The sequence below is a fragment of the Myotis daubentonii genome, chromosome 1 (genome assembly GCF_963259705.1).
Source record: "Myotis daubentonii chromosome 1, mMyoDau2.1, whole genome shotgun sequence".
Classification (NCBI taxonomy): Eukaryota; Metazoa; Chordata; class Mammalia; order Chiroptera; family Vespertilionidae; genus Myotis; species Myotis daubentonii.
The window spans coordinates 23,048,260-23,073,184 of NC_081840.1; the positions used below are offsets into that span (position 1 = coordinate 23,048,260).

Consider the following 24,925-nt stretch of genomic DNA (forward strand, 5'->3'; position numbering starts at 1 on the left):
AGATCTGCCTGCTTCTTTGCTGTCATCACCTCCCACTGGCTGCATTTCTGGTTCCCTGATGTCCTGGCAACTGGGCTGTGTCTTGGTTGTCTGGGATGTGAGAATTGTTGAAGAATCTCCAGAGATTCTTTATGTCTTGCCATCCTTCACCCACTTAAACACACCCCCAACCCCAATCTCAGGGTCATCCAAGTACTATATCCTCCGACATTCTTTCTCCTTCTCTATCCTCAATCCTTACCTCCTTTTAGTAGAAGAAGGGGAAACCGCAGACTAAGAGCTTGTGAGACAGGAAGAAATGGGAAGGGAAAATTTTTTTATTTTCTCTCTGATTGCCCTCTTGTTCCCAGGAGGGGCTGAGGCCATGAACTTTGACTCTAATGAGAGAAGGAGGAAATTAGCAGGATAAGACTTTGCTTCCATCATTCATCCTGAAAGAGTTGCCTTTTTTTTTTTTTTTTTTTTTTTAATCAGGAGGAGGGATGACCCTTGATGGGGAAACCTATCTCAGAGCCTGAGGGCCACCATTGGCCCAGTATTTTAATTTAATTTTCAGACTAGAATGGTTTCACTGAGTCAGAGGAAACTGAGCTCTCCCTGTTCCCAGTGTTGGTAACTCTGAACAGAATTTCCCCAAAGGAATGACCCTGTCTATGGGAGTCCCACAGAGATTGGCAGTGGGATCCCAAATTCAGAGTATAGGGATGGTCCCATACACCCCGGTGGAGGGCTTTATTTAGTCATACGTCACCTCTGTGCTTTTACATACTAATTACTATAACCATTAGTGGTCATTATATGATAATTAGCACATTTTTTTATAACTCCAAGAGCACCACCCCAAAATAAATGATGGTGTAGGATGGTAAGACGGCTCCTAGAGACAACTCCTGACTCATTCATTCACTAAATATTCAGTGAACTACTGCAGGCCAGACCCTGTGCTCGGCAGCTGTGAGCAGGACAGATGTGGTTCTTGGTATCACAATGCTGTCATGCTGTAGGAGGGACAGGCACTAAGCAAGTTTACACATGGGGGTGTGTCGGGGGGTAGGGGATGTATCCAACATAGAAGCACAGTATGTATGACAGGGATACCCAGCCCAGTGGTGGCTGGGAGAGGGGATGTCAGGAGGCTCCCTTGCAGTAGTAACTTTGAAGGTGAGATCTGTAGGATTGTGGTAGGCAGTTAGACAGACATGAGCAGAGCAGGGACAATGGGCTAGGTACAGAAGGTCATCAGGGTGGAAAGCCCTGGGTACCTAGCAAAGGACAATTGTAGGGTGGGACCTTGAGCCAAGGGTGACATTTTCTCCCCTAGCATATGGCTGGTCATGCAGTTTGAACCCCCTGACTGTTCCTCCCTAGAGATAACATCTAGGCCTCAGTTGTATTTCAGCTCCAGGCTCAGAAAAGCCACAGAATCAGACCAGTGACCCCATGGCTGCCCTCAGGACCAGCTGCATTGAATAATGGCCCTCTGCCATGGCATGGACCAATCAGTGGAGACCTAGACCCTGAAAGGACACATCTGGAAAGCTGCTGAATATTCTCTTAAGATCTTCCCAGGCACCTCCCCTAAAGTCTCCACCCTTAAAACCTTTAGGATGAGGACCCAGTGGCTCTCCCAGGAGCATGCCAGCGCCTTTCCCTTTTACTTTCCCTTCCCCCTTCTCCCACATCCCAGCCCCCGCCAATCCTCCCACTCCACTCCGGCAGGCGCATTACCATTACCTTCCTCACTCCCAAGCTCCTAGGGCCCTTCCTTTGCCCTTCTATCTTGTTGTCTAAGCCCATTTCTTCTAGGGATTGCCTCTTCTACCTCTGTGATTTTATAAATCAATGTTCTTTTACAGTTTGGGTCTTGGCTCTGAATTCTTTCCTAGCCAGAACCCAAGTACTGAGGTTGGTGAGCCCAGGTTTGGTCTGACCCCACCGGTCAGACACCTGGTGCCCTTCCTGCGCCTGCAACAGGATGAGTAGGAGAGTAAACTTACTATTCTATTCGCATAATTTCCCCAGAGCATGTTAAACCCAGAGCTGCCTCCTATGAACCCTCCAAAGGAACTCCAGGTTGTGCCAATACAGTGCCTCTGACTGCTTCTGTACAGCCTGACGCTGCCTTGGAAGAATGTGGAGTTTGACACAACTGGAAGACGTAATTAATGTATCCCACTAAAGAAAGTATTTCAGGGAAGAAGACGACACCAGTGAAGTATGCGTGAAAATCAGGTTTTCTTTTTCTACACCCAGGCCCCACTCTCTGTGCCCTTGGCATGGCTGAGTCTGGGACAGGAAATATGTTTGTCTCCACTTGAGCAACAACATCCTTCTTATCAGCTGCTGCACGGAGAAGACAGTGATGTCCTTTTGCAGGAAACTAACAGGAAAAGAAAGAAAGCTTACCGCTAAATACACTTCCTGAAGGCTAAATGAGATGGCCGCTGCCGAGCTGCCTGTAGGAAAAGGCTGAGTAAATAAATACACCACCCCTATTGTGCAGGCAGACTTCCTGGGGGCATGTCCTTGTCTCCTCAGCCCCTCTTTCCCATCTAAGATCAGCCACGCTGCAGAGAACAGACAGATGTCCCCTCTGGCCACGGAGAGGTATTGTGACTCACAGGGCTCCTCTTTCTCAAACACAGAGAAAACAGAGTTGAAGAAGAGACAAGAGTCACAAGAAGAGGAACTTGATATTGCTACACACCTCTCTTTCAACCACACACAACGTTCCTTTCAACTTCTGCTTTGAGTCTGTCTGTGAAAAATCTGGTGATGCCTGGGAATGTGCCAGGAGAAGAAGGGGTCAGGGCTGGTGCATCTCAGAAAATCAGTGGGCTTGTTTAAACCAAGCTGACAGATGACTCAATGTGGGGGCAGAGGTGTAAACTGACATTATCTCTGAGTATTTATTGAACTCTAACGGTGGAGCACCACAGCAGAAACCGCGCATGAAGGTGACTCTAGATCAGGAAACAGTTCTAGTCTAAAGGATCCTAAGTCATTTCCTTGTAAGGATAGTTGTTTTTTTTCTGTGTGGAACACAGAAGGTGAGAACATGTACAAACATGGGGTGGGGGGCAGGTGGGAAAGGGAGGGGTGAGAGAAATATATAATCTGAATAGATACCCCTCCTCTAAAAAGATGAGATAAGTTGAGCTGTGCTCTTGAACCTTTGTCTTTCTACATTGTTTTTGGTTTAAAGATCCATCACATGTTAGGAGGTGTTCCCCCCCCCCCCCCCATCTTTCTCATATAGTAATCTTGGATGATCTCTGAGAAATGATTCAAAGCCAAAATAATGGGGTTTCCTTGATTATAGTTCCTCATTTTCTCTAGCCATAGGCCAGCCCTCAACATCCTACTCCCTTATAAGGAAGCCAGCTAGAACCCACCCGGCTGGCTCACTCCAACCTCTTCGTGATCTCCTTCAAGTTGCAAACTGGACTCTCCGTTTCCAACTTTCTAATTGCAAAACTCATCTCCTCAGGCTCTCTCACTGCTCCCAATCCAGAGCATGGGTAGGATCCCCCTTCCTCTGTCCTCCGCTGAGGAATGACTCCGACTGCACAGTGACAAACTTTTTTTTCTTAGTATAGGGCAGGCAGGAAATGAACCTGGATCACGGCTTTGTTGCTCATATTTTATGAACCCTAAATCTGAAATTGTGGTCTGGCAAGTAGAGTGTACATATGAATAAACGAGACAACATATTTGAAAGTAAGGCCACCCTGGAAAAGTTATCATAGTCTTAACATATCCTTCCAATAGCTTGGAGTGGCAATTAGAAATTGTATTTTCATATAATGTTCACTAATGGCTACTGAGCACTTACTGTGTGGTAGGTCCTTCTTAACTTCTGTAGATACTTTCATTGACTTCTCATAAAAAGTTTCCTTCTATTAGCTAGAAGGGAGGGAAAACCAGTCATCATTCACTTTATAATAACATTAATAATAAGAATAGTTATTATATATGTCAGTTATATAATATATGCCAGAGCCAGGTCCTGAATTGAATATTTTCTTTCACTTAATCTTTAAATGAAATCTATAAGTAGGTATTATTATTATTATTATTACCATCATCATCATCATCATCAGGCAGTCTGCTCCAAAGATTTTTTCCCCTCCTACTATTTACATCCTGTACCATGTATAATTCCCTCTCCTTTGGTGTGGGTGTATCTAATGACTTGTTTCTAACTAATAGAATGTGACTAAAGTGATGGGATGTCACTTCTGCGATTAGATTGCAAAAGACTATGCCTTTTGTCTTGCTAGCAGTGTTTCCCTTGCCAGCCCTTTCTCTTGCCCTCTTGCTTGCCTGCTCTGATGAAGTAAGCTGCCGTGCTTCAAGATGCTCGTGGATAGACCCACCAGACAAGCACTGAGGGAGGCCTTGGGCCAATAGGTCCAGATATGGAGAAGAAATATCGTTTTAAGCTTTGGGGTAATTTATTATGTAGCAAAAGAAAACTAAAAATATTCCATTTGGTAGGTGAAGAAATTAATGCTTAGGGAGATGAATCAACTTTCCCAAAGTCACACAGCTAGTAAATGGCAGAGCCAGGATTTGAACACATTCAGGTTCAAGAGTCTGAGTTCAAGTCTACTTTTTTATGAGATTTCAAGCGATTGGGAAACTGGAGTTCTAGAAGACATTCTGTTTTCTGAAATCCTTGGAGTATAGCCATGTTTCCAGGAAATTCTTTGTATGTGTGTAAAACTGATAGACAAAAGTTCAAATGATGCTAAGTACTTTGGCCCACTCCCTGTTGCAAAAGAATGGCTGGTCCACCCATAGATCTGGTGATAGTAACTAAGGGCTCCATTCAATAGCACAAAGGCAGCTGAGAGCTGCAGCCCATCCATTTTAGAAGCACCCAAGTCATCTTACTTATAATATGCAAGATGAGTAGAAGGTATGGTGTCTATTGGAAAAATCACATGAGCCTTAGAATTGGAAAGCAAATGATTCTGCCTGAAAGAACACTCTCTTCCACTAATCTTTTTTTTTTTTTTTTTTGCTTCTTCCCATCCTTGAACTTTGAAACCACAGTGCTCTTTGTTCCAGCATGCAAAGCAGCCTGTCACTTCCCTGTGCTGGAAGGTCCCCAATTTGGGACGGTAAATACATCTTCTTCCAGATAGCTTTCCTTTGTTCATCCAGAGCTTCATGCCAGTGGTCACCTTTATGAAATCCAATGAAGATATACCCAGTTGGCTGGCTGCATGAGGGTATCTTTCCTTGTCAGCTTTGCCCTGGTGCCAGAACAGCAGGCTTTGAACTCAGGGAGGATTTCCAGGTAGCAGTAGAGCAATGGTCCCATAGGGTAGCGTTCTGGCATGGTTCTCCTTTCAACCAGTGGCAGAGGCTGGTATAATTGTGCAACCTGGAGTAAAGTCCACAGCCAGGGAGGTGGGGTGAGACTCTAAGCTGGCTCAGCACTCTGGCCTCTTGATTTTCTTTTTAGCTTTCTTTACCCTCTTTACTGCTGGTTTTCTCTTTCTCTCTCTCATCTCTCTCACTCTCCCCCCCCACCCCCCCACCCCCTAATGCTCAGGGCCTCCTCTCCTTCCTCTCCAATCCCGTTCATCCCTGTCAGCCTCCTAATTCAGGGATCCCTAACTCTCACTCAGGGAACCACCTCTTATCAAGTATCTTGGCTTGCCTCCAACTGCTGGCAGCAGGCAGCTCTGGCCCTTTCTGCAATCTGACTGATTTTCTTCTTCACTAGTTGTTCTTCTAATTCTTTTGAAATTGTGTGTAGAATTCAGGGTGTTGGGGCGTGGGGGGTGGGGAGAAAAGGGGGGAGGTGAGATAAAGAAACAAAACAAAATAAACAAACAAAAAATTGAGTTTTTCCTAGTGAGATTGCTCCGCTGGACTAAAATAGAAATGAAAGGAGACTTGGATTCTACCTCCTTGAAAAGTGTAATGATGAAAAGAGGGCAGAAATAGCAAAGAGAGCAAAAAGTAGCATCAACATATACTAAAGCCCAAGGCAAACCAAATGACTCCTTAGATAGTGGGACATCAATTCTTAGTCCTTCATTTTCCACTTAAGCAGGATTTATAGAGGCTGTTTTTGCCTTTAATATACCTGCCATCCTGGTCTTGCTCAAGTGGCTCTGGACAGATACCATCTGCACCACCTCCACAGCCAGCCACACAACACAAAGCTGCAGACTCCCTGACTCCAGTGTTCTTGCTTTCTAAGAGGGGGCCTTGAGAGAGATGGAGAAACGCATAGCACAGGAAAGAAAAGAGAAGTTGGATGGAATAGTTCCGTTATAAGGTTACACTGTGCATGCAAATTCAAGACATAGGGTATAAGCAATCACCTTTCCAGTATACTGCATGGGCTTTAAGAACACAATAGCTTTCTGTTGGATCAAAGAATACTCTTCAAAGCCCTCCCTCTTCAAGGCTTTATCTCTTCTTACTGGATTGTACATGTTCATTTTGTATTTCTCTTTCTTAACTTATTTTCACAAGAAATGGGAGAGGTACAGTGTATGTGCATGTGCAAGCAAAACATATCTATAAAATCTTTGTTTAGTGTATAAAATAGCTGACCTTTGTGGCAATTTTCCTAGTTTTGCGATAGTAATTTTTTGAGCTCCTGAACTTAGATGACCAACCTTCTTAGTGAGGCTGGCCTAATTCTGTGTTCTCTATGGCACCTAGTCACTATGGATGTGCAAGAGCCATTATTACCCAAAATACCATCATAATGACCATGCCCTCCTGTGACGTTATTGTTTCCTATCTACCAGTACGTTAACTGCCTTCCAACTTGTTCTAAAATTGGTAGGTAGGACACGTTGTCAAGACCAGAGAGAAGAAAGCTGCGGGTAATATATTACAAGGCTGTGTTCAGGACACATACTGATACCTCCTTTTCATTGGAGCATCTTTACATTTGCATGTTACTTCATTTGTTATGGGATGTTAGTTCAAGCTTGCCTTATGTCCTGGATCCCATCTTATCATGGTCAATGTCTGATCTTCCCTTCAATTGAATGATTCAGGCAAGTCTGAAGTTATTTTGGCTTTTTCACTTTCCTTTACAGGCTTTTGATGAATCATTGAATTGAAGGGGAGGTTATTTCTAAATTGGAAGATGAGAGAGGGGGAGGGAAGTTCCAAAAAATAACTAGGAAAAGACACCTTGTTGTAATGTATAGTTACTGGAGGAATAATTTCCGCTTAGGTTGGGCATAGAGGTATGCAGTTTATAGGCTAGAAAATGGACATTGTTTTTTTCTAGATAATGTATCATGCAATTTTAGACTCCTTGTAGCTTGCTCTGCAAAGGACAGGAGGGTAAATAGAAAGGATATGGGACAAGGAGTTAGCAGAAAAAAGAGAGGCAAACACAAATTTTCAAAAGTCCAGATTCTTGGTCCCACACAAGTTTCCAACTAATAAAGTAATGCTTATAAGTGGACAACCTCCTGGATCTATCCTAATCCATCTCTGAGTGAATTTGTCATGGTCCATGGGTTTGTGTATTATAGGTGGAGTTGTGAGGAAGGTACATTTAAATCTGTTTTAGAAATTGAAAGAGTAATCAGGACAGCATTTTGTTATTTAGGAGCAGGAAAAGTGGGTGGAATGAAAAAGAAAAGCAAAAAGCTAATGACGAATATATTTCTGGGAGCACAAGAATTTTTATAGCAACACCAGATTTCTCAAAAGCGCCTACTGTGATTTGTACCCAAATGAATAAAAAATGCAATCATTTATTCTTGTGCATTGTGCCAATGTGAGAAAAGAACTGCAATTCATTCAGTGGTCCTAATTTAGACTGCTAGGAAGAGGAGCGGTTTAGAAAAAAAGGCAAGCTTTTTAAATATCTGACACACATCTAGTAGGGCTGTTTAAGAACTGCTGAACATTAAAATCAAGTTGCGGGGAGGTGGGAGGAGAGGAATTCTCATTTCCAGAGCATCACAAGGGTGAAATGTGGCCCATTTAGTACAAACTTGCTGATGGCTGCGTGGTCACTTCGCAGTCATCAGCCAGGGGTGAATCTGGAACCTGGAGAACTTTCAACGCGGCACTTATTAACGACGTTGATAACTGCGACTGAAACGGACCGATTTCTGCTAAGTAAACGGTTGTGCTTTGCCTTTGAACATGGAGACTTAGGGGAAAAACTTCAAAGAAACTGGGCGCATTGGGACCTCAAGAAAAGGAGGAATGTATCTACAGTGCTTTTTCTCCCAAGGAGTGGGAAGCACTTCTTAAACACAAGCTCTGATGTTGGTGTTTCCTAAGGACTGCCCTATGAATAAGCACGCAGTGATGAGCCGGAGAGAGGGATGAGTTCACAAAGTAAACTCTACAACAAAAGAGTTAACCCTTCCCGGGTAACCTCCGGTGTGAGCTTCGGCCCCTTCCTGGCTTTCTACTGCGCAACCAAACTGTGCTTGCGCCAATCGCGGCCGTCACATCGCTTACCAGTTGATTTAACAGACACTTTAGCCAGCCTATCATAACTTCGAACTGCCCAACCGCCAGCCAATCACAGCTAAAGCTTGGCCTAGAACGCGCCAGGTCCGGGCGGGAGCTAATACCGGGTCCAGGAAAAGGGGCGGTCAGGAAGCTATGACGGACAAGTAAACTAAGCCAATTAGAGCAGAGAGCCGCTGCCTCACTAGCCAATGGAGAGGTAGGAAGTATAAAACGGGGTGGGCCTGTTGTCATGGGGGAGGTGGTGGCGCTTGGTGGCTTCTGGCGGCCGAGGTAGAGACAGTGGCGCTGGAGTTGGTCGGGGGCAGCGGCAGGTGAGTGCGGGTGACGGCGGCCTGAGGTCTGGGGGCCGTCGCGGGGCGGAAACTCGAGCTCGGCGCTCGGGAGGCGGAGGCCAGAGGAAGGGGCGCTGGAGTGCGGGTCGGGCCGGGGCCAGGGCGGAGGCGGGGGCGGCGGCGAGTTCGCGCTGCCTGGGCTGGTGGGAGAATGGCCCGGCTCCCGGCGGCGGAGTTCGCGTCGGCCAGGTAGGCTGGGGCCAGACCCAAGCGGGTCAGGCCGGGACGTCCCTTGGGACGTGGTGCTCGCTCGGGTCTGGAACACGGACCGCGGCGCGTGTGTGGGGGGTAGGTCCCTGGGGAGACGGGAGCGACCGGGGTCCCAGACAGGGTGGTGACCGGTAATGACCCGGTCGGAGGACGGGGTGACTCGGGAATCCCCAGGACACAGTTTGGGTTCGAGGGCGAAGGGGAACCCTAGAAGTCGGGGAGCGGCCGAGCCGAGTGCTGGCGCGGCGGGGAGTGGGGGTGTGAGGGGAGGGGGGTCGGGAAACTGAGAGGCACCCGGGTTCGAAGGAGACGGAGGGCGGCGGGGGTCCGGGATGACAGGGAGCGACCTGAGTCCTAGCGAGGGCGTAGAGGAATGGCGGGGAGCGGGTGGGAACCCCCCTGAGCATCCGTAACAGTCGGAGGGTGGAGGACTCCGGGGAGTTAGGGAGCTGCGGGTCTTGGGAGGGTCGGTCCGGTGGAGACCTCGGACAGCTTGGGGCGGAACCGGAGCGCCCTGCCCCCCCACCGCTGGTCTGGGATGGGAGACTCAAGGCTGAACTAGGAACTGCTGGGTCTGAGGATCCCCGGACACCGGGGGGCGGGGGGATCCTCGAGGAGTAACTCGGGTTTGAGACGGGGTGGAGGTCCAGCGGGGAGTGGCGGCTCTTTCAGTTAGGAGTCCGGCCGAACCACCAGCAGGTGGGCGGGGAGAAATAATTTCCTTGTGGGAAGGGAGGAGAAGGTGGGGCGGAGCAGGGGCGAGCGGGTTGCTCCGAGGAGAGCGGTGGTCTCGTGGAACTGGCCAGGAGATGGGGGGCACGAGCAGCGAGGTCATTAATAAGCTCTGAGGACTTCAGAGAGAGAGAAGAAACCTCAGCTTCCTAATGCGAAGATGCCATCCAGAACCAGAGAAAGGGTCCTGAAGGCAAGGGGAAGGGACTCGCCTTCCAGTGTTTTCGGCAAGAAATTTGTTTTAGGGATGGCAGCAGTTAATATTAGAAAATAGGGACGTTGACGGATGGGGGCATTTGGAAGAGGAAAGGGGAGGACTATGAAGAAGCAGGACTGGGGACTTGAACAGGGAGAGGGGAGACATGCAGAGGGGCATACCCTTGCCAAGTTAGAAATACGTTTGAATTCTAGTTCCACCGCTTAGCTTAGACAACTTCACCTCTCTGTGCAAAGGTTTTCTCATCTGTATAATAGGGATAATAGTAACTTCTACTTTATAGGTTTGCATTTTTCACACGAGTTAATATTTGTAGAACTTGTAGAATAGTGACTGGTACAGAGTAAGCGTGTGTCCTGGATTTTTAAAGAGAGGGTGAAGACAGAACAGAGTTCTTTAATGAGGTGGTTCTCAAACTTGAGCTTGCAGCGGGAATCACCTGGGGGGCTTGGTAAACAACACACGGCTGGCCCCAGGGTATTTCAGATTCAGTATGTCTGTGTGGGGCTTAAGAATTTACATTTATTTCAGGTGATGCTTATGTTGATCCACTTTAAGAACCACTGTTATTTACTTATTTATTTATTTGTTTATTTATTTATTTTAAATTCTAACCAGAGGATATTTTTCTTTTCTTTTCTTCTTCTTTTTTTTTTTTTTTTAAGAGAGAGTGGAGCCCTAGCTGGCTTGGCTCAGTGGATAGAGCATCAGCCTGCGGACTGAAGGGATATGGGACAGGTTCGATTCCAGCCAAGAGCACATGCCTGGGTTGCGGGCTCAATCCCCAGTAGCGGGTGTCCAGGAGGCAGCCGATCAATGATTCTCTCTCATCATTGATGTTTCTATCTCTCTCTCCTTCTCCCTTCCTCTCTGAAATCAATAAAGAAATATATATATATATATATATATATATATATATATATATATATATATATATATATTTTTTTTTTTTTTAAAAAAGAGAGTGGAAAGGATGGGGAGAGACAGAGAGAGAGAGAGAGAAATTTAGATGTGAGATCGACTGGTTGCCTCCTGGGCGGGGGATTGAGCCTGTAACCCAGGTACATTTCCCTGACTGGAATGGAACCGCGGGCCCTTCAGTCAGTGGGCCAATGCTCCATCCAGTGAGCCAAACTGGCTGGGGCAGGAACCACTGCTTTAAATGAAAACAATAATATTGTGGCAACCTTAAAATACCCGTCTACCCTGCTAGGGTCAGAGGCATATTGCAAAAAAGATCTTAATCTAAGGGGCCCTCTATTTTAAGCTTGTTTTTCAAACTGTGGATCATGATTTACTAGTAATTTATCAAATCAGTTTTTAGTGGCTTACACTATCCCCTGTAGGGGGTGTGCAGGAGTCAGCCAATGGATGTTTAGCTCTCACATCGGTGTTTCTCTCTCTCTCCCTTCTCTCTAAAAAAAAAAATGAAAAGAAAATGAAATAGATGAACAGAATTGACTAGCATTGCACTTGGTAAGGAAAAGTATTGTTTTGGGAAATTTCTCTCATACATTTGTAGGTCACAATGTAAAATGTATTTCTGACAGTCAAAAAACTGAAAAACTGTCGTGAGCCATACAGTGCAGTAGGAGTATTTAGGGACTGGGTTTATTACTTATTTGTCTTCTGTTTGTGCTAATTCTTTCTCAGGTTGTGATAAATTCTATTAAATTTCTTCAGTTTCTGATTTTATTTCTTCTGTGTTTGCCTTATCATATATCGTGTTGTACCTCTTTTTAGATATTGAGACTCTTTGGCACGAGAACTTAAGGGAGGTTGAGGCAGAGAAATGAAATTGAGTGGTGTTTTTCAGATGTGATGTGGCACACCTTGTTTCACTTATGCCTCCTTGTTTACCCTTTCTTTTTTACCACCCTACTGTAAAGTATTGTTTGTAAAAAACCCTAAATATACACAGACATATTAAATATTAACACTGATATGGACTGGTTTGAGAACAGTATATATATAGAAAATAAAAACCAAGTGTGACACATTTCAAAAGAGAAAAATGAAAGGGTGTTTGTTTTTTAGAGTAAAAGTATCGGAAAACTGTTCATGGCCTTACACTAATACAAAACATAATGGAAAAGCGTCTTAAAATATTGTATTTGTTTTTTTAAAATATATTTTTATTGATTTCAGAGAGGAAGGGAGAGGGAGAGAGAGATAGAAACATCAATGATAAGAGAGAATCATTGATTGGCTGCCTCCTGCACGTCCCCACTGGGAATCGAGCCCACAACTTGGTTGGGCATGTGCCCTGACTGGGAATGGAACCATGACCTCCTGGTTCATGCTCAACCACTAAGCTGCACCTAGATGGGCTAGGAAAGCATTTTTAGGGGAACCAGATATATTTCACTGTATTTTAGATTTTTGGAGAGAGAAGAAATAGTGATGAAGCATGCAACAGACTGATGTACTAGTATTTCAGAGGGAAGGGGGCAGTGGGAAGAGGTTAACCAAAGAATTTATATGCATACTAGAGGCCCGGTGCAGGACATTTGTGCATTGTTTGGTGGGGAGGGGGTCCCTCAGCCCGGCCTGCACCCTCTCGCAGTCTGGGAGCCCTCGGGGATGTGTGACTGAGGGCTTAGACCTGCTCCCTGTGGGCAGTTGGACATCTTTTTTTTAAAATTTTGTTTTATTGCTTAAAGTATTACAAAAAGTATTACATATGTCTCCTTTTTCCCCCCCTTGACATTCCCCCGGCCTCCCCTACCCCTCAGTGTCTTGTGTCCATTGGTTATGCTTATATGCATGCATACAAGTCCTTCGGTTGATCTCTTACCCTCCCCGGGCTTCCCGCTGTAGTTTGACAGTCTGTTCAATGCTGCTCTGGCTCTGTATCTATTTTTGTTCATCAGTTTATAATGGTCTTTATTATCCAGAAATGAGTGAGATCATGTGGTATTTTTCTTTCATTGACTGGCTTATTTCACTTAGCATAATGCTCTCCAGTTCCATCCATGCTGTTGCAAATGGTAAGGATTCCTTCTTTTTTACAGCAGCATAGTATTCCATTGTGTAGATGTACCACAGTTTTCTAATCCATTCATCTGCTGATGGGCACTTAGGCTGTTTCCAAGTCTTCACTATGGTAAGTTCTGCTGCTATGATAGTCAGACCTCTTTAGCGCTGCTGCGGAGATGGGAGAGGCTCCCACCACTGCCACTGTTCGTGAGCCCGGCTTCTGGCTCAGCAGTGCTCCCCCTGTGGGAGCACACTGACCACCTGGGGGCAGCTCCTGCATTGAGCGTCTGCCCCCTGGTGGTCAGTGTGCATCATAGCGACCGGTTGTTTCCCTGTTTGGTGGATTTGTGTATTACCCTTTTATTATGTAGGATAGGATTATATAGGATAGGATAGGATATGCATGGCCCATGGACACAGACAATAGTGTAGTGAAAGCCTGGGTAGGAGGTGGGAGGAGGGTGGAGGCAGTCAATAGGAGGAAAAAGGGAGACATTGGTAATACTTTCAACAATAAAGATCAATTTAAAAAAGAGAAAATAATAGTAATAATACTGGACAGTAAAATACACCTATGGAAGGGGCTTAACAGCAAAGTAAATAGTTTATTAAGTAGGAGCTTTTGTTCTGATGGTTTTCTCCCTTGGGAATGAACTGGATGTGGCATATGCTGTTAATATAACTTGTTTGAAGGACCTAAATGTAATCCACTTTAAGGTATATTGAGAATATATATGTGTGTTTTGTGCTGTTCTTGGTTTGATTTTTCTATAAAAACTAGGTGGTTTATTATTTGGAAAGAGTTTATTTTGATCTGTTTTTATGGGTATAAGAACAGAGAAAGCAGCATTGAAAAACAGATTGTTGCATCTCTCTTTAAAATTTTAATCTAGTGGATTTATGTAACCCTTTCATTAATGTTTTGTAAAATTGTGAAGAAACTATTGATGAAGCTTTGCAGTAGGATGTTAAGATAATTTTTTCTCTCTCAAAAATTATTTGTAGTTTTATTTCAGATTTTTATGTTTTGTTAAAATTTTTATTTTTGTTTGGAAGACTGCAAAACAATCATTGCATGTTTGAGTTGAGAATCATAAGTAATCTTTTCACAAAACAAATTCACTAATTTTGGGGAACAAAGGTTCCAAGGATGAAAGCTTTTGAATTCCTTGCATTGAGTTAAATGTAGCATCACTACCACCAAAATGATTATTCTTTAAATTAGTGGTCGCCAACCTTTTGGACCTCACGGATCACCAGTGGTTCACGGACCTCCGGTTGGCGGCTGCTGCTTTAAATCATTATACAGTTGGTGGACACATTTGTTAGATCATTCAGTTCTTTAATAACGGATGGAGGAATGCAAAATCTTAATAATCAAGTGTGGGAAAATGTAAAAGCTCATCCTTATAATATTAAGCATTGACTTGTTTGATTACTTCTGTTTTATTTTTCTTTATTGATGAGAGAGAGAGAAAGAGAGATATGACTTGTTGTTCATTTATGTATTCATTGGTTGCTTCTTGTATGTATCTTGACTCCATCAAAACTGCAACCAGGCATATCCGGACAATGATCTAACCAACTGAGCTACCTGGCCAGGGCTACTTACTTTTCCTTTATTTTTTCTTACATATTTTTATTGCTTTTCAGAGAGAAAGTGAGAGAGAAACATTGTTGTGAGAGCTTAACATGTCTACTTCCTGAATGCCCCCTATCAGGGATCAGGCCCATAACCTGGGCATGTGCCCTGACTGGGCATCAAACTGGCAATCTTTTGGTGCATGAGACGAGGTGCAACCAACTGAGCTAACACTGGTTACGGCTACTTACTTGCTTCTCAATAAATGGACTTTAGTCAGTTGACTTATCCATAATTTAATCATACTTATCTATGAATAGCTTTGCTTGCTCAACTCATTTTACAGTGAGATTTCTTAATCAGTAGTGGTTTTTCAATACCAAAGAAACTGTGTGCTCCAGATGGCACAATTTAAATCATTTTAAATGAGACTCAATTTTACATATCAAAGATTATTCATGTAAATGATTTTCAAAAGTGGAATTCAATTAACAGTTAATTAAGTTTATTTTCTATTTCAGTAAAGTTTGTCTTTTATAAGTAGCTTTTAATCTGCTTTCTCCACTTCTTACTATATGGGTAGCCCTCCAGCTACCTATGTAGCAAATCTTAATGGAAATGTTGGTGCTTAAAATCTAGTACTTTCAAAGTACAAAACACCTATATTTGGTTTTTAGTTTGCTGGGAGGATTCCTTTCATAGGAAAGGTCGCAGTGAACTTATCACTTTAAAGTAAAGTCTTATTTAATAGAGTACTTGAAAAGCTACATTTTATTTTAGGTTTAATATATTTTGATTTCTACATAATAGATCTTGAATTCTGCTGATTTCTGAATGTTGATATGTTTCTTTGATAGGGCTAGGGAGAAAGGAAACAATTGTTTTATTTTTAAAATTTGCTTATTTATTTTTTAAAAAATCTTGACATATTAAGTCTTTTATTTGCAAAGAAAATCTGTTTCAGTAATATATTGAAAATTTCATTATTAAAGGTAGAAATATTCTGTAAGACTTTAGTATATTTCAGGTGTGCGATGCAGATACTGATACATATCTTATTGCCATATATGCATTATCTTATTGCCATATATTTTTGAGAATATAAAGTATACATTTAGAAATCTTGGGGCAAAAGGAGGGTTGAAACTAAGGGAGAATGAGAACACTGATGTGCTTAAGGGGGAGTCTGGAGCATCTGCAGGAAGTATGTCTAGAGGAGTGAGCTGTTCTTGGCTGCTTTCCTGGAGTGACATATGTAAAGGAGGATGATCCTATTTGCAACATTCTCCCATGGACATATTTTTTGTTCTGTGTAGTTTCCATGGTTTGCTTTAACTCTTCCTTTGTTTTCTTCCACTCAGGAAAGCATGTCAGAATGCAAGGGAATAGACTGAGAATTGCTAGTCTTAGAAGCTGGGGGAGCCTGGGTAAGATATTGTAGATTTAGAAGAAGATTGGGCCCTGGCTGGTGTGCTTAGTGGTTAGAGCATCAGCCTGTGCACTGAGAGTCTCGGGTTGGATTCCTGGTCAAGGGCATGTACCTGGATTGCAGGTTCCATCCCCTCCCCTGGTTAGGACTCATGTGGGAGGCAACCATTCAATGCCTACACATCCAGGTTTCTCTTTCTGCTCCTCCCCACCCCCTCCCTTCCGCACGCGCGCTCTCTTAAAAAAAAAAAAAAGTAAAAAAAAAAAAAATAGAAGGTGGCGCACTAGTCTCTCCTGTAGCTCTTGGAAGTAGGTTCCCAGCAATTGTAACTCGACCAAGCTTTCTCACTGGTCCTTTCCAATGGAGTTTAGGATTAAGCAGTAGAAAGAGAATCCTAGTCATCTTAAATAAATTAACCAAGGAGCTGCTATATTAATAATTAATGTTCAGTGACTTCCTCTTCTCTCCCCACCAAAACTCTATTTCTCTCCACTTGCTTGCTGATACCTTATATTCTTCTAATCAAGATTGAAGTCTTGAGTTTTCTGATCAGATAGCAAAATCTTTTTTTTTTTAATTTTATTTAAATGTGTGGTTATTTTCTTTGTTTCTTTTTTTAAATTTATTTTTATTTTTTCATTTTAAACTTGAATTTATTTTTTTATTTTTTTTGATTAATTAAATCTTTATTCAGATTATTACAGTTGTTCCTCTTTTTTCCCACCATAACTCCCCTCCACCCAGTTCCCACCCCACCCTCCTCCCTCACTCCCCACCCACTGTCCTCATCCATAGGTGCACGATTTTTGTCCAGTCTCTTCCCGCATCCCCCTCACCCCTTTCCCCCCCAAGAATAGTCAGTCCACTCCCTTTCTATGCCCCTGATTCTATTATAATCACCAGTTCATTCTGTTCATCAGATTATTCACTTGATTTTCAGATTCACTTGTTGATAGATGTGTATTTGTTGTTCATAATTTGTATCTTTACCTTTTTCTTCTTCTTCCTCTTCTTTTTTTTAAAAAATATATTTTATTGATTTTTTACAGAGAAGAAGGGAGAGGGATAGAGAGTTAGAAACATTGATGAAAGAGATTGATCAGCTGCCTCCTGCATGCCCCCCACTGGGGATGTGCCCACAACCAAGGTACATGCCCTTGACCTGAATCGAACCTGGGACCCTTGAGTCCGCAGGCTGATGCTCTTTCCACTGAGCCAAACCGGTTCGGCTTCTTCCTCTTCTTAAAGGATACCTTTCAGCATTTCATATAATACTGGTTTGGTGGTGATGAACTCCTTTAGCTTTTTCTTATCTGTGAAGCTCTTTATCTGACCTTCAATTCTGAATGATAGCTTTGCTGGATAAAGTAATCTTGGTTGTAGGTTCTTGGCATTCATCACTTTGAATGTTTCTTGCCACTCCCTTCTGGCCTGCAAAGTTTCTGTTGAGAAATCAGGGGACAGTCATATGGGTATTCCCTTGTAGGTAACTGACTTTCTTTCTCTTGCTGCTTTTAAGATTCTCTCTTTGTCTTTTGCTCTTAGCATTTTAATGATGATGTGTCTTGGTGTGGTCCTCTTTGGATTCCTTTGTTTGGGGTTCTCTGCGCTTCCTGGACTTGTACGTCTATTTCTTTCACGAGGTAGGGGAAGTTTTCTGTCATTATTTCTTCAAATAGGTTTTCAATATCTTGTTCTCTCTCTTCTTCTGGCACCCCTATAATTCGGATGTTGATACGCTTGAAGGTGTCCCAGAGGCTTCTTACACTATCTTCATATTTTTGGATTCTTTTTTCATTTTGCTTTTCCGGTTGGGTGTTTTTTGCTTCTTCGTATTTCAAATCGTTGACTTGATTCTTGCGATCCTCTAGTCTGCTGTTGGGATTCTGTATAATATTCTTTATTTCAGTCAGTGTATGCTTAATTTCTAGTTGGGCCTTTATCACAACCTTGAGGGTCTCATTAGATTTCTTGTAGGTCTCATTAAGTTTATCGGCAGTTTCTAGAAAATTCTTGAAAAACCTTAAAAGTGTGGTTTTGAACTCTATATCCAGTAGTTTGCTTTCCTCCATTTCTGTCATTTGTGTCCTTTTTCTTTGTCTCCGCATTTTTTATGCTTCCCTGTGTTGATAAAGTGGTTTTCTGTGCTAAGTGTCTTCTAGGGCCCAGTGGTTCAACCTCCCCAATTACCTGAGGAGGACACTCTTGGTGCACCCCCTTGTGGTCTTTGTGTACAGTCTTGTTGTAGTTAAGCCTTGATTGTTGTAGGTATCACTGGGAGGAATTGACCTCCAGGCCAATTGGCTGTGAGAATCAGCTGTGTCTGCAGTGGGAGAACTTCTGTGCTGGAGATGCCCCTCCGGGGAAAGACTTGCTTCAGTGGGGCTTTGATGATCACTGAGTCTGCCCCCTGAGTGTGTCCTTTATGGTTCCACAGAGCTGCAAACTGGATGGTCCCACTCTGACCTCTGGGTATACTGGCTCCTGGATCTCTAGGGAGGTGCTAATCTAGCTTCTGCCTGAGGCTATCCAGCAAAAGCCTCCCTGCAGGGCTTGGGCGGGTTGGGTCTCACGGGACCAAAGGGCGGGGCTAGCAATTATGGCTGTTCTCAGGGGCTCTGCTTCTCAGTGTCCCGGTAATTGCTGCAAGCCCCTCCGAGAGAAAGCTGCCCTCGAGATCCGACCAATGCCAGACAGTCCCGCTTCTCCCGTATGAGTCTGGGTCTCCAGCGACTCTCGAGGAACTGGAGCTCAGGGCCTGAGACTCCCTCCCGATTGAAAACAACAACCACGCCCTCAGCCGCCAGCCTGTTCCGTGTGTGCCTCTGTACCTTAGTATTTTAATTCCGTACTGCGCCTCCTCTGAGTCTCGGTATGCTTTTCTCTTTCCTTCTAGTTGTGGAATTTCCACTCAGCCAGCCAGCCTTTGGTTCTGGATGATGACCATTCTGTCTTTTAGTTGTATTTTTGAAGTGGTTGTTTGAGGCAGCAAACTCCGGTGTTTACCTATGCCGCCATCTTGGTTTCTCCCAAAATCTTAATTGTGGTAACTTATTTATAGTATTAAGGTGTATATAATTGATTAGGAAAATTATTATTTGATTAGATTTTTTCCAGTTTAGTTAGGGAGAAAGAGGGATTGAAAGCTGTAGAACATTGCTTACTGCCTGAATATAAGCAAAGGAAAGCTAGGAGCACAGAAAAACAACAAAACTCATAACTTTATTTAAGATTGACTTTGGCTACCTTTGACCTTAGAAAAGTAAGTTAGTGATGCCTTTGTCTTGGTCAGCTATGCAAAAGTACACCTCAGCTACCTTTCAATTGTGTCAAGGGGTGCTACTGTGCATAATTTATGAAGGTTCATTTAATTTTAATATAAGCAACTTTGTTTTAAGGCATTTTAGTTGCCAGTATTCTTTTTTTTTTTTTTTTTAAATATTGTTGAAAGTAGTACATATGTCCCTTTTTTCCCCCCATTGACCTCTTCTAGCCTGCCTCCACCCCTAGCCCTTCACCACCTTATATCAGTATTCTTTAATTTAGATATACTTTTTTCAACCTGTAATTTCACAGAACCAGAGAATAGCCTGATTATGACAGAAGTATATTCATAACGACCATATTATTAAATTGAAAAAGGCATAATTTGTGTTCTGAGGAAGCATGATAGAATGGACAAAGTCCAGGTTTTATAATTGTATGACCATGTTTTTTAATCCTGGCTCTATTATTTTCTAATTGAGCAGTTTATTCAACCTCTCTTAGCCTCAGTTTTGTCATTAGTTCAAATCCAGCTCTACTTCTTAGGCAAGTTAACTCTTTGGTATAAGTCCTGTACCTTCCTTAGTTAAGGATTTGGTCAGAGGTGAAAGAAAAAATTTTCTACATCTGTAGAAAATTGTTAAATGTTTTCTTTTCTTTCTTTCCTTTTTTTTTTTTTTAAATCAGAATCAGCTGTGCTGAGCAGATCTGTTCATTTATTTATTTCTTTCTTAATTTTGTTTTATTGCTTAAAGTATTACAAAGAGTATTACATATGTCTCCTTTCCCCCCCACCCCCAGTGTCTTATGTCTATTGGTTATGCTTATATGCATGCATCCAAGTCCTTCGGTTGATCTCTTACCCTCCCCTCCCACCCCGCAACCCTCCCTAGCCTTCCCGCTGTAGTTTGACAGTCTGTTTGATGCTGCTCTGGCTCTGTATCTATTTTTGTTCATCAGTTTATAATGGTCTTTATTATCCATAAATGAGTGAGGTCATGTGGTATTTTTCTTTCATTGACTGTCTTATTTCACTTAGCATAATGCTCTCCAGTTTCATCCATGCTATTGCAAATGGTAAGAATTCCTTCTTTTTTACAGCAGCATAGTATTCCATTGTGTAGATGTACCACAGTTTTCTAATCCATTTGTATTTTCTCTTTTTAAAAAATTTGATTTCAAGGAGAGAGAGAAAAACTTGGATTTGTTCTTCTACTTATTTATGCATTCATTGGTTGTTTCTGGTAAGTGTGCTGACTAGAGATTGAACCAGAACCTGCCACCCTGGTGTATTGGGATGATGCTCTAACCAATTGAGCTACCTGGCCAGGGTGCTATCTTATCTCTTAAATTATCTCTTAAAAGCAGGTGTATAATTTCCATAACATTCATGATGTAATTGGTTTTCTTTAAATGTCATCAATGAATGCAGTTTTTGAATGGTTAACCATTTTAAAGAGTTGATTCATTCTTTTTTTAATTATTTATTGTTGGTAGCCTGAAGGGATGATAGTTTCTATGATAGCCAAGTCTTATGTATTTTTGCGGAGAATACAGTATTGCAAATACTGGCAAGAAAATGAACTGTAAATGTCCATTTGTAGGACTGGTCATCATTTCTAAATATGTTAATATAGACATGTTGCATCAAAAGCTATTCATTAAAAATTTTTTTTAGTGATTTCAGAGAGGAAGGGAGAGAGAGAGAGAGAGAGATAGAAATATCAATGATGAGCGAAAATAATTTATTGGCTACCTTCTACATGCTCCGTACCAGGGATCGAGCCTGCAACCCTGGCATATGCCTTGACTGGGAATTGAGCCATGATCTCCTGGTTCATAGGTCAATACTCAACCACTGAGCCACAGTTTATGCCGGGCAAAACTGTTCATTTCTTAATGATCTCTTTCTCTTATATTCTAGCTTAATTTTAGAAACCATACAGCTTTGGTATTTTATCTTGTTTTTGAGTTATTTGTGATATTTAATCTCTTCATAAAGTTACACATTTTTTGTAGTCAGGACTTTGTTTTATATTTTTTAGTATTCTCTGGCATACATAAATGTACTGAATGAATGGTGGGGAGATCCTGATTAGGGGTTGAGTTTTACAACATCAAGTAAATGAACTTCAGTTGTTTGAGTTCAAATCCAGCTCTACTTCCTTAGGCAAGTTAACTCTTTTACTGGTAGCTTTAGTTTCTCATCTGTAAAATAAATTGCTTTGAGGATTATATGAGACTAGAGGCCTGATGCACAAAATTATTGCAAGAGTAGGGTTTCCTTCCCTCGGCTGCCAGCACCGGCTTCCCTCTGGCACCTGGGACCCAGGCTTTCCTGTGGCTGCTGGCAGGCACCCAGGACCTGGGCTTCCCTTGCAGCCCTGGCTCCATCCAGAAGGTGGTCCGGAATTGCGTCCTGTCTAATTAGCGTATTATGCTTTTATTATTATAGACTAGAGGCCCGGTGCACAAAAATTTGTGCACTTGGGGCGGGGGGGGGGGGGTGTCCCTCAGCCCAGCCTGTGCCCTCTCGCAGTCTGGGATTCCTCAGGGGATGTCCACCTGCTGGCTTAGACCCACTCAGGGAGTGGGTCCAAGCTGGCAGTCAGACATCCCTCTGGCAGCCCGGCAGCCCTCGGGGGATGTCCACTTGCCAGCAGGGAGCAGGCCTAAGCTGCAGTCGGACATTCTTAGAGCTGCTGAGGAGGTGGGAGAGGCTCCCACCACTCCTGCTGTACTGGCAGCCGTCAGCCTGGCTTGTGGCTGAGCAGAGCTCCCCCTGTGGGAGCACACTGACCACCAGGGGGCAGCTCCTGCATTGAGCATCTGCCCCCTGGTGGTCAGTGTGTGTCATAGTGACCAGTCATTCCCAGTCATTCTGCTGTTAGGGTCAATTTGCATATTACCCTTTTATTACATAGGATAATTTATGTAAAGAGTTTAACACAGTGCATGACCTTTAAAAGAGTCTTATATATAATGTTTATGTTGACCAATGTCACCCCAATAATTTTAAATTAAAAAAAATGATCTAGCAAAATGTAAGAGTCTTGTATATAAAGTTGAACTATGAGACTTAAACTTCATTTAAATATTTAAAATAATCTTAAAGCCCTCGCCAGTTTAGCTCAGTGGATAGAGCATCAGCCTTTGGACTGAAGGATCCTGGATTCAATTCCAGTCAGGGGCACATGCCCAAGTTGTGGACTTGACCCTCAGTAGGGGGTATGCAGGAGGCAACTGATCAATAATTCTCTCATCATTGATGTTTCTATCTCCCTCCCTCTCCCTTTATCTCTGAAATCAATAAAAAATATATATATTTAAAAAAATCTTAACTTCTTCTCGACTCTGTTGTATTTTTAGTCCAGTCTGTGGAAAAACTTGAATATTTTAATTCAGCTACATTTGTACCTTTAAGTCACAGTAAAGTCTTAATTATTTATATCTAGATTAGCAGTGTTATAGCTAATCCCTAAATTATTTTGATTATAAAATGTAGCTATGGAACCTATTAGATAAATTTTCATTAAACTCAATTTCTATTTTATTTAAGATGATATTTGAATATTCAATCTCCTTGACATAGAATATCCTTATCAATAGCTTTCTACCTGTTACCTGCAACTCTTTGGATTGAGGGTGGATGTTTTCTGTTAGTAAAGAGTTTTCAGATCCATTTGCTCATCAAATATATGTAGACAAAATTAATACATTCTCAATATGCATATGTATACATACACATACATATATATTTAGAATTTTTATACATATGTATATATAAATATATGAAGGACATATTCTTACATATTCTTATGTAAGAATGAATTCATAGTAGTTTTGGTGGTTTTCACTATTTGCTACATCAGTGGATGTTGAAAATTCAGCTACCGTAATAAAGTAGAACCAACTGAGTTACCAGGCCAGTGCTCATTGTGGTTTTGTTTGCATTTTCCTATAGGCTAATGATGTTGAGAAATATTTTATGGGTTTATTGGCCATTTGTATATCTTCTTTGGAGAAATGTCTATTAAGATCCCTTGCCTATTTATGAAATGGGGATATTTGTCTTCTATTATTGAGTTATGAGTTATAAAAAACCTTTTCCTATTCTGGATACAAATCCCTTATCAGATGAACGATTTGTATATATTTTTTTCCAGTATGTGGATTGTGTTTTCACTTTGTTTTTTTAAAATTTTTTAATCTTTTTTTTATTGATTTCTGAGAGGAAGGGAGAGAGAAATTTCAATGATGAGAGAGAATCATTGATCAGCTGCCTCCTGCATGCCCCCTACTGGGGATCAAGTTCGCAACTTGGGCAAGTGCCTTTGGGAATCGAACCTGGGACCCTTCAGTCCACAGGCTGACACTCTATCCACTGAGCCAAACTGGCCAGGGCTCCCTTTGGAGGTTCCTTGGTCTCCCTGGATTGCAGGTTTAATCCCGTTCAGGAGATAACCAATTGATGTCTCTCTCTCATTGTGATGTTTCTCTCTCTCTCTCTCTTCCTTTTTTTCCTCCCTCTCACCTCTCTTCCTCCCTTTCTTTCACTCTCTCTTAAAAAAAAAATCATTGGAAAAAAATATCCTTGGGTAGTATTAACAAAAAATAAAATATTTGCTAATTTGGTAGGGAGAAAGTAGTAATTTGTGTTTCTGAAATACAGATTTCTGAAATTTGTATTTGATCATTTAAAATATGAACATTAATCTTTAAGTATTTCCTTTTAGTGACATTATGTTCCTCTTCTTTGTCCATTTTTTTTTGAGTGGATGTTAATTTTTACACGGACCTGGGGATGGATTATATTAAAAGATATGACTTAATTTACATAAATGATAAACAAAAAGTTGTTTCATGTCTCCTTTAATTTAGTTTTGCCTTTCCTCCCTCTAACTACTTTCTAATTATGTCTGTTCTTGAATTTCATACCGTAATAAAGTAGAACAATTATGACAATAAAAGTTATGTGACTATGGTCTCTGTTTCAAAATAGTATACTGTATTCACCCTTTTTGTGTTGATGTGAGATGATAAAATGCCTACATGAAATGAAGTGAATGGCCTTCTGACTATACATCATGTTGACCTTAAAAGTAAAACAGCAAAAATGGGTTTATTTGGGCACAGCAAAGAATGGCAGTTTGGGACAAGCAAACTATAGTAAAAGCCATAGGCATGTCCAACAAACAAAGGGCCATTATTTTTTAGAGAAAAAGGAGGAAATTGGGAAGGGTTGTTTTAAATGAAAGGTAATTGGATAGAAGCAGGAGTTTAGGGTGATGGGGGCTTCTCATTGGTTGAGTTGCTGTGGTGGTCGATATCTGTGGGAAAGGCAGTGTACATTTTTCCTGTTGGGGCCTGTAACTGTGATTCCTTCCTGTTGGGGGTCTGTAGTTAACAATTCTTTCTGTAGTGGACCTCTAGTGAAGCTGTATGAGAGCTCCCCCCTTTAGTCCCCTGTAGTAGACTTCTAAAGTTTACTAAGATTCTTACTCATTTCTTTAGTAGTGTGAGATTTCACTTTATTAATTTTCACAGTCAGAAGGATCATCATCTCCTTTGCTTATACACACACACACACACACACACATATTTATTTATTTATTTATTTTATTGATTTCAGAGTGGAAGGGAGGGACAGGGAGAGAGAGATAGAAACATCAATGATGAGAGAGAATCATTGA

General features: G+C 42.1%; 1 protein-coding gene across 17 annotated transcripts in view; it reads left to right on the plus strand.

Annotated features, from left to right (window-relative positions):
- Positions 1-8,680: 8,680 nt before the first annotated feature.
- Positions 8,681-24,925, plus strand: part of NUMB (NUMB endocytic adaptor protein) — a 147,843-nt gene continuing 131,598 nt past the window's right edge. For 10 of the 17 annotated variants that reach the window (XM_059691322.1, XM_059691293.1, XM_059691447.1 and 7 more), the window contains exon 1: positions 8,681-8,798. The gene's annotated coding sequence lies outside the window, so the exon portion shown is untranslated. Of the gene's footprint in view, positions 8,799-8,918; positions 9,009-11,387; positions 11,455-24,925 lie in introns of those variants that run through there. The other 7 variants (XM_059691382.1, XM_059691390.1, XM_059691330.1 and 4 more) reach the window with 7 other exon arrangements.